The 10,498-nt window shown below is 35.7% G+C and overlaps 1 protein-coding gene across 1 annotated transcript in view; it reads left to right on the top strand.

Annotated features, from left to right (window-relative positions):
* Nucleotides 1–10,498, top strand: part of LINGO2 (leucine rich repeat and Ig domain containing 2) — a 6,800,733-nt gene that overhangs the window by 858,858 nt on the left and 5,931,377 nt on the right. The gene's annotated exons all lie outside the window — the stretch shown is intronic.

The following is a 10,498-nucleotide window of genomic DNA, read 5'->3' as shown; positions in this document are numbered from 1 at the left end:
TTCATTTATCACATGGTACAGATGCGTGCCATAACATGCAGCATGCTTATGCCTTAGCATTATGTATGTATGTGTATCACTGAGCAGAACGCAGACACTTAAAGATGCTGATGACAACATACAGCATGGTAACACAGGGGTCTCTTCTGCTGGGATGTGTGTGCTTGTGTAAGCAACAAAGCATCTCAGCTTTTCATATGAGTGTGCTCATAAATGAAGTTGTGATTTAATTAAAATTAAACAAGGGCATTAGCCACCCTTATAGTGCCTTACACAACTTTCTGTCTGTCTGTCTTCTATCTGATCTGTCTTTCACTCCTAATTATTTGACAGACATTTGATTTCACTATTTACTATTTTTGACCATGTACTAGTAATTACATTTGTCCCCCCCACATCATAGCTCTCAATCTCTTACTGCAAGAAATCTGGACAAAGCCAACGGTAATGGGGGGACAAAGGCCTGAAAATAGGGACAGATTTTAAATATTGCTCCTATACACTTAGAAATTTGTTAGAATGACAGATTTTACATTATTATATATTTTCTTTAGTATACAAACTCTGAAACTTGAATGCCTGTCATTATTTAGTATTATTTAATTATGTAAATGCTCAATAATTTGCCAGAAAACCACAAATTTTATGAGGAACAGACCAAAAATAAGAGGTAGAAATCTGGACATTCTGCAAAAATCTGGACACTTGAGAGGTATGCCCCACATCCATTATTTTTGATAAGATCAATTTATTTTAGCATCCTGCCTCTATTTTTTCATACAACACATATTGTTCTATCTTTTACTACATAAATACATAACATGCTAGTCTCACAGCCCTTTGCTTTATCCTTCAGTTTAGTAACAGTTTAGTAACATGCACTTTTATCATTTCTGAAGTACAACATGCTGTTTAAAGGCAAAAGTCTTATAAATGGCTATTCTTTCTGAGCTGTCAGTTGTTCCTTAATGATTTTTTGCAAGTGCTCCTGGTTTGATATGGTCTTCTTGAAGAAAGGTGGAAGACTTGAGTGTCTTCAGAGTATTTCCCAGCAATTTGCAGGAATGTTTCAAAAAGTGTAGCTTTTAAGGCTTTTTAGGTAATCTGTTTGTAATGAGAAATAAATCAAGCTTCTGGATCTAGAGCATCCATATTTTAGCCAAATATTGTTCTAGTGAAGGTGTTACTGGAGTGTAGTTGAGAAATATTTATTATATGAAAGAGGCTATACTTCTTTCCTTCGGCATTTTTTTTTCAATTCTGGAGACTTAGTCACCACTCAGTCAATATCAGTATTTTATGTCAGGAAGATTAATAAATAAAATCTTCATCTAACTCTCTTAAGTTTGAATTTCAGGAGAATGCATCACAAAACTGTATACCCCATATTAGGTGTATCACTTAAGCTAGTTTATTAAATTCTATGTAATAGTGTTATCATTCTGTCACATCTAAACTGCATATTAAGAAAAAAACATTTCACATTATTCCATTACCTTTGCAATTTATACTGTAAAAAGACATTCAAAGTGTGCTTACTTACATAAAACGTGGCAAAATAAAATCTGGCAGATAATAACTTCAGAATCTGATACATCCTTATCAAGAATATACACATCCCTCAAGATGAATCTGCATTGACCCTTATATCTCTGTTGCCTTTCTATAGCACAAGGTTTTTGGAGAAATTGTTAAATGAAATGTACAACTCTAGCATATTAGTAAATCTTGGACTATATCATGCTGAATCCCTAGCAAACGCTATGGAACTGTCAGCATTTCTGTTATCATCCTTTTCTTTCTATTAAACTGACTCCATGCATGTTACAATTTTCAGAAGCAATATGCTTAAAATGACTACTGCGTGTAATCCTTTATGGAAACATGGACTCATGCATTCTAAAATGGCACTCATTTATCAAGGTTATGCCTTAAAGAGCATTCTGTATACATCACAATAACGGATTTCCTTGCCAGTAATTGTTACATATATTTCTCATTCTCTTCATTTAAAAGAGCACCTCATAAGACTAGCCACTTGTCAATGTTAGGAAAACACTTACATCACCATATTCTATACTATATTTAGTGTAGGACTCATAAAGATATCCCAACATTCTGTATGAATAGTGTATGGAATAATCCACATGCTACAGCATTACACTGTTCATGAATGTGACTTAACATACCAGAGTACTATGACTGACTGCTGCATGCCTAGGTGAGCTAGAATTACCTACCTTGGTGCATCTAGGCAATCAGCAGGTATGCAGTTGAAGAGCCAATCATGTACTGTGATTCACAGATATGTGAGTGACAGAATACAATATGAAGTAACTTCCCGGATTTAAGGTGGAACAAATGTATACTAACTACACAACAATTGTCACTTCTGAGGTCCTTCTTAACACAGACATTGTTTACAATAAGACCTGGCAACAGCAAAGGCATCAAACTCACAACCCTGACCTATTCCTGAAGCAGCATGAATCACACATTTACTCTATTAACATCACTTGGATGGTGTACCATTCATAACAGTTGTGGGTGTTGTTACATACATGCATGCACTGACTACCACCACCCATACCAGTTCTGTAGACATGTGCACCGTAGGACCCTAAGAAAGAATATATTCTTTACATAACATTTAAATGTCTCTTTCTGGTGAAATATATCACAAAAAACATTCAGTAATAGCTTCTGCCATAATTGTGGGGAAAGGCATAATCCAAGATTGCCATTATCCCCAAATGTTAAAAGACCTAACATCTTCCAGTTGTTATACTAACTTAGAAAAGGAATTCTTGAAACATCAAAATACTAAGACACCTGTGCTAAAATACATAAAACAACTAAAAACCTTGATTTTCTAACTATACATACCTTAAATTATTGGTTAGACATCATGACAAAAGACAATGGCCTGAATTCAGAAAAGTAACCTTGGGGTACACATGAGGTTTACACCTCATGGTATTTTTTTATTTTTGTGCATTCAGAGGCATCCCTACTGCAGCGTTATTGCATGAAGACATGCAGCACCATGGTGGACTGTCTCTGTGGCTATGCTAGATTCTTATGAGGCATTCTGGGGAAGAATGATTTGTAATTAACCATTTGCTCTCACCCAGAATTGCCTGCAGTTTGCTCAACTGCATAAATTAGTACAACCACTCCTGTCCACCATTTTATCCATTGAAATAGAGGTAAGTGTTAAGAAGTTTAGGATTCAGGTAGTATTAGAGGGGGTGTACAAGTGTCTGCATGAGAAAGGTTGCATGTGTGAGTGCAAGTGAGAATGTGTGTCTGCCTAGGTGGTGAATGTAGAGGTGTTAGTGATGGGGGTAGTGTGTGTGTGTGTGTGTGTGTGTGTGTGTGTGTGTGTGTGTGTGTGTGTGTGTGTGTGTGTGTGTGTGTCCATGAGTGCAGTTGGGTGGGGAGGGGCACTGTGCATATTTGTGTGTGTGTGTGTGTGTGTGTGTGTGTGTGTGTGTGTGTGTGTGTGTGTGTGTGTGTGTGTGTGTGCACGTGTGTGTGTGTGTGTGTGTGTGTGTGTGTGTGTGTGTGTGTGTGTGTGTGTGTATGTGTGTGTGTGTGTGTGTATGTGTTTTACTGTGAGTATGTGGGAGGGATAATGAATAGCGTGGTGCATGGGCTAATGTAATTCACCACCCACCAGCATTTATTTATTATTCCATGTTATTATATACTGATCTTTCAGTTACCTATATAATGCATGTCTGACATTCTCAAATTTCGCACCTTCAAGGCAGGTCAGTATCACTACCACAATGGCAGATGTAAAATACATTACATGGAACAATAATGTTAAAAAATCTTAGATACCTTATTGATTAAATTTCACAAGTTGCATGTTATTAAATCCATACCAATATGGGAACATTGTATGCTAAATATTCTGAATGCAAACTAACTGAAAGCTTTCACTATTATATTCATAATTTATAAATATTAAGAAAAAGCTGCAAGAAAGACCCAGTCAAATTAAAGACTTCATTGGGTAATACCTCAAACCTCCTGTAATGGAAACCCACAAGATGTATGCAAATGTCACCTTAAGGACATGCCAGTGTTTCAGCTACATGGCTTTTGAATGTCCGTGTTATTTTTTTCTTTTTAAATCTTCATTGGTGCACTCTAGCTAATGAATTTGAATCCACTAGCTGTAGACATGCAATGTTTTCCATTTGTTCTGTGTTTTTTCAGAATACCATAAATGGATTTTTAAACACAGATTCTGAAATCCACTAGCAATAGTGTGATCACAAGTTTTATGAACATTTAGCAAATATAATACAACCAGCTACTTATCAGCAATAGACCTCAGCAACAGACAAATCCTCTTCTGAAATTTGTGCTAAGGTGTATTTCAATAAACTGATATGGACCATTTAGAAAAAAAGGCTAAACATATTCAGAAAAAAATTCATTCAATAGAAAAAGACTGTAAAGTTTTGTAGAGGCAGTGAAAAAAGGGTTGCTGATATTAAAAGGAAGTCTTACAATATGTGCCATATTAAGGAAAGTGAACAAATTATTGTGTAAGTCAATGTGCCCATAGATTTTATTATACGTTCCTTTAAAAAGTAATCTGCAAATAACCTTTGTTTTTTTCTTTATGAACCATTCATTATTGTTTATACTTCAGTCGACTGTATAGAAAAAATAATACTCATTTAAAAGGTCGGTGGTAGATTAGTTCATAATACAATTGTCAGATATCTGTGTAACAGTCAAAACATCATGTCAAATTAAAAAGAAATGATGTGACATAATGCAATTACTCTGCAAAGGAATTCATGCTGTCTTGATTTATTCAGCAAGATGATCCTCAAATTGTTAATTGATCTTGTTGTAGTCCACTGTGAGGTACTAGTGATCACTGTCCAAAATCACTGCCCCCCCAACCTAGCAGAAATATAGTGATTCTAAAAGTCTGCACTGATGAAACACCTTATATATTCTTTTTGGATTCCAAAGTGTGACAATGACAAAAGAAAGACTGTAGCAAACACAAAAGATGTCCAGTCAAAATAGCAGATGCCAAGTTGGTAGACCGGCATTATACTGGAGACAAGGGGTCGCCTTCAATGAGGTGTATAATCTTGTAATAAAATAATAACAAAAATAAATAAATATAAAATATTATCATAAAAAGCAATCAGAATTCTGCATGGATCACCGATAAAAATGCATAGTGATGTACATTTACTATTTTGCTTGTAGTTACTGACGAAACAAAAGTGGACTGTACGAATGCTTTCAATATATACATTTTACTCCGATTCTCTGAATGGAAGTAATGATGTTATAGAGAAGTTTCCCATTAGAAGTCACAGCAGTCTGCTATAATGGATGTTGACAAAGAACAGACTCATATTATGAGGAAGTGCACTCCAAATCCAGACATTTTTGAGCAGCATATTTTAAAAAGTTAAAGTTATTTTTTGGATCACCTGATTTGCATTTGGCAGACTGTTCCAGTTTTAGCACATATTTTAACATTTATTCTGCAGCTGCAATTGGAAATTTGATAGCTCCAGTTTGTGAATTTCAAGAGCTCAGTTGTAGTGCAAATGAGAGAGGAGATCATTCGTGTCAAAATGGAATAAGCAGCCTTGTTACTGGGATTTGTCTGCCTTATGTTGAAAGGAACAATGGCACGGTGCAGTTAGAAAAATGGATCAATAGCATAGGCAGCTGTGAAATCAAGCTGTTTTTTTTTCTTGCATTAGGATATTGGCCCTTTCAACATTGTGCAGATAGAAGCCCACAAAGTCAGGAATTTAACCCATTTCCAGTTAAAACATTATAGAAAGGAGCTTTTATAGAGCCATCTGTTGCAGTGGTATAGTCCAACAGGCTTTTAAGCTGGACATTGTTTTTGCTGGTCCTCTGTTTCGTGTTGACAGGAAAAACAGTTGCTTTTTAACCATCTGCGTTAGTTTTTAAAGAGCAGTGCATATGATTTTTAATGTTCAGTGGTTGAGAGGTATGGTGGCTATTGTTTATCATAGTATACCTGATACTCCAAAACTCCTTTATGTGATTGCATGTTTTCACCAGTGGAGAATGGGGTGCCATCTCTCTCTCTGAACAGTGGACAATGTGTGTCTTGAACAGTGATATGACTGATATCTGAGTGAACTTTAGATCCTTACCAGGACAGGAGACTGTAGTAGAAATGTTTTTATGAATCACATGGAACAATAATGGTAAAAAATCTGGGTTACCTTATTCAATAAACTTTACAGGTTGCTTTTTGGTATATCCATACCAATATGGGAACACTGCATTCTAAACTGCAAATTGTTTTATAACCTAGCCTTTAGTTCTGGTTTGTTTGATGGGAATTATGGGGAGGGGTGATGCACTTCATAGATGCTTTCTGTTGAATGTGATACTGAACCAGGATTCGATCTAGCTTCTTTGATGGTAATATAAATATTCTCAACAAATGTCATTGCTTGTAGGATTTTTTTCCAAGCACTGTATTGACGATGTTAGTTATTCTGTCCACAAATATGCAAAAATTAAATATACATACATATATTCTTCATTAAGATCATACTGTATGGAGACAAGAGATGAAGGAATCCAAACTGACACTTCAAGAATTGCAGACAGATATCTTTATTTTCATTTTTTACCTCACCCAAGGGAAGGGCAAACTCAGGTAAACAGATATTGCTATTTATTATGCACAGAGAAAAAAATCAAGCTGTTCTATGTATTTTACTGCGTGTTATAACATATTTGTCTTGTTTTGAGTTGTTTTTAAACTAGGCTAATATTGTGTACAAGTGTTCACATTATAGAGAATGTCTTTAAACTTGCTGAAAATGAGGGATGTATGATTGGTATCATTATAACTGAGCCGCAAGGTAGCAGTGGAAGACACGGTTTCTACCTGGAAATCCTGTAGTAAGCAGTACTGAGATATATTTCTGTAATTCATCGCCTTCTGTCGTTGATCAGCAATATGAAGATGACTGACCCACCCACTTTCATTTTTTCCTGTCAGTTGGTCTTTACTTACTGGATTTTCTGTCTCAAGCTTTGTTGACTGTAGTAGTGTATCAGTGCTATGGACCAGTCCTGGATATAGCCTGGGTATAGGGCACAAAGAGCCACAGATATCAAAGGTTCTTTTTCTTTGTTGAAGGTTGGGCGTCGAGCTAGCACCTCGGCACCCATAAAAATTCTACTGCCAATCATTAGCGGACCGGAGTTCCGCTGTAGTGACCCCTAACCAGGAAAAGCTGAAAGAAAAACAACAACAGCATAGTGTAAAACAAGTTTAACTCATTCCCTCCAGTACAGTTCTAAGAGCTCTTTTGAGTGTGCACCTTTAACCCCCAGTGGGTGTGGCTTGAGCCTTTAAAAAACTGAAGTTATCACCTTACAGTTCTAACAAATACTCATTGACAGAGGTCAAGTATCAATACAATTGTGTTTGTCATCATGTATGCTTCACAATAAAATATTCTGATACCTTGTATGTAGCATGGTTTTATAATTATTAATGCTAATATGCACAAGTACTATTTGATGCCTAGAGGTGCAGTAGGAGGTAACTGCAGAAATGCCTCGAGGTGCACTCACCTCTAATGAGTTAAGCAAATTAGTAAACAAATCAGTAAATAAAACAAAAAAATACAGTTTTTGAGCCATAATGGGGACAGCAGTTTTTTTTCACTATAAAATAAAAATGGCAATAATTTGAAAACAAAACCGGACTCAGGCAAAGAATAAAATACTTTCAGCGCTTTCGTTCTTTTATTTAGCAGAACTTCATTAGAAAACCCAAAGTACACAGCCATCCCATATAAATAGTTGCATTCAAATGCATAATTAACCAATTAGCCAATAAACTTGTTATCCTATAAAAAATACAGATTAATTAAAGATATAGCATATCAGATCTAAGAAAGTATATAATTTATAACTTGTGTTTTCTAAATAAAAATAATATCATTATCATGAGATTCATATTATACCTACTAGATGTTTTTGAATTTAAGATAACTTTTTATTGAATTTTTTTTCATTAATGCCTGGAATTACATCTGCTCTTAAAAAAAATGCGATTTGAGCTCCAAAAACTCTAAATAGGAATTAAAAGTCCCCACAAACGTTTAATTATTGACTTTCTTCATGACCATAAATTGAAATTCCTTAAAATCTGCGGATATCTGTAAATGCCTGGCTAGTACATTTGTATTATCTTTCTTTTTGATTGCCAAATTATGCTCTTTGATCCTGTCAGTGTAGTTTTACCTATGTAAAAATGTTTACTTGTAGAACAGATTGCAACATACACAGACCTTCACTCTGACAATCAAATCTATCCTTTGCTATATGTAACAAACTATGTTCAAAATGCAAACTACTTGCTACTAAAATGAATCTGCATTGTGAACAGCTGTGACAGGGGAATGCTCCTAATTTCTTGCTTATACTTGAATGTGATGAAACTCTAGAAAAACTTTCTAATATTTGTTTTAAATTTTAATTTTTTTATAGATAAATTTTGGCCTGTCCCCTATAATATTAACAAGTTCTTGATTTCCCAAAAGAATTTTCCATTTGTTGTTAATATTCCGTATATCATTACCTTCCACACTTAAAGGAATTGGGAAGGAACAATTAAATTATTTATTTTCTTTACTTACAGTTGATGTTTGTGATTTCTTAAAGCAGAACTCTGCCTTTAAAATCAGCGGAAACCTTTAATATCTTTGTCTTTTTATATTTCTAGAAATCAAAGAGAGTTTATCTAAAGGATAGCCTATTTCTTGAAACAATTTAATGACTTTAATTATTCAAGAAATATTTCATCTTCACTTATAAATGACTTAATCTAATAATTTGTCCCCTGAACACATTAAGTTTCGTAAAAAGTGGATGGAAACTCTCATAGTGTAAATAATTATTAGTGAACGTATCTTTTCTAAAGATGTTACTAGAAACATTTTTTTCACAGAACTTTAAATTTATTTCCACATCTAGAAAATGAACAAAAGTGCCCATGTTACTGATGACAAAATCTAACCATGTGAAACTACTATTAATCTGTTTGAGAAATTCAAAAAGTAATTCTTTATCACCACCTGCCCAGATAAAAAAACAAATCATCAATGTATCTTTGATGAAAATATACATTGCTAAAAAGTGTGGCCTTTGTCAAAAATTCTTGCTCCCACCAACATAAAAGTAAATTATCAAATACTGGAGCCACCTGGGCTCCCATTGCTACTCCACTTTTTTGTTGAAAAATATTTTATTAAATATAAAATAAAATTCTTTAATGCTAATTCTAATATATGACAGATGATTGTTACATCCTGTTCAGTTGCCTGCAGTACTTACTCAGATACAACCTCACAAAATCTTGGCCTTCCTCTTGATCAATAGAAGTGTATAATGAGCAAATGTTTATCGTACATAACATAGTTTCTTTACCTGTAAAATCATAATTTTCCAATTTATCTAAAAACACCAATCAATGAACAATCAACAATCAATTTATCTGAAACGCCAAATGGCTTAGTGGTTAAGGTATTCGCCTCCCATGCACAAGATACAAGGTTCAATCCTGACATCCAGCCAATGCCTGTTTGGAGTTTTCATGTTCTCCCTGTGTGTCCATGGGGTTTATCCAATGTCCGAAAAACATACTGAGTGTTTTCATCTCAAACTCATCAATGAATGGAGCTGTGGGCAGCAGCACAGACTCTACATGATGCCCTATAGGGGAAGAGTTGCATAGATCAACCGCTTTGGGCATCTATTGTGGTGCACAGTATCCTCAAGATAGGAAAACACGGATCACACACTGAGAACAGTGGCAAGATTAGCCACTCGATGGTGTAAAATATGTCTCTAGGTGATTCAGTCATGTTGACTAATGTCACCAAAAATGGACATGGATAGTTACTGGTGATAAGTGGGTTGAGGACCCCACCTACTCTGACCCTCGCCAGGGACACTTGATAATGGTGGGAGGGGTATATGTGCCCCTGTTGGCCAGTGTGTGTGCCCGACATAAAGCCCAGCAGCCCTGGGTCAATAAGCTACTGGCTGGCTGGTGTCTGGTTGCCCAGCCTGGATTATCTGGGATAGCTCTGTTGAGCGAAAGCTGGATGTAAAACCAACCGACCTGCCAAACATGAACTGTGAATTGCTATGCTTAATGTAGGTTCACTGACAGGACACAGCTTGGAAGTGGATGACATGATGATACAGAGGAGGCTGGACATCCTATGTATCCAAGAGATGAGATGGAAGGGCAGTGCAACAAAGCCACTTGGCTTGGGATCCAGACTCTACTATTCAGGTGGTGGACAGGCTAGAAATGGTGTAGGAATTGTGGTGAGACAGAGGCTTCAGAAGTCAGTGAGGGATATCATCAGAATTAATGACAGACTCATGACAGTCAGACTCCAGTGTAATAATAGGGCAGCATTCATCA

This window comes from Protopterus annectens, chromosome 2.part0 (genome assembly GCF_019279795.1).
Source record: "Protopterus annectens isolate FY-2018-M chromosome 2.part0, PAN1.0, whole genome shotgun sequence".
Lineage (NCBI taxonomy): Eukaryota > Metazoa > Chordata > Ceratodontiformes > Protopteridae > Protopterus > Protopterus annectens.
This window is presented reverse-complemented; position numbering and strand designations above follow the sequence as displayed.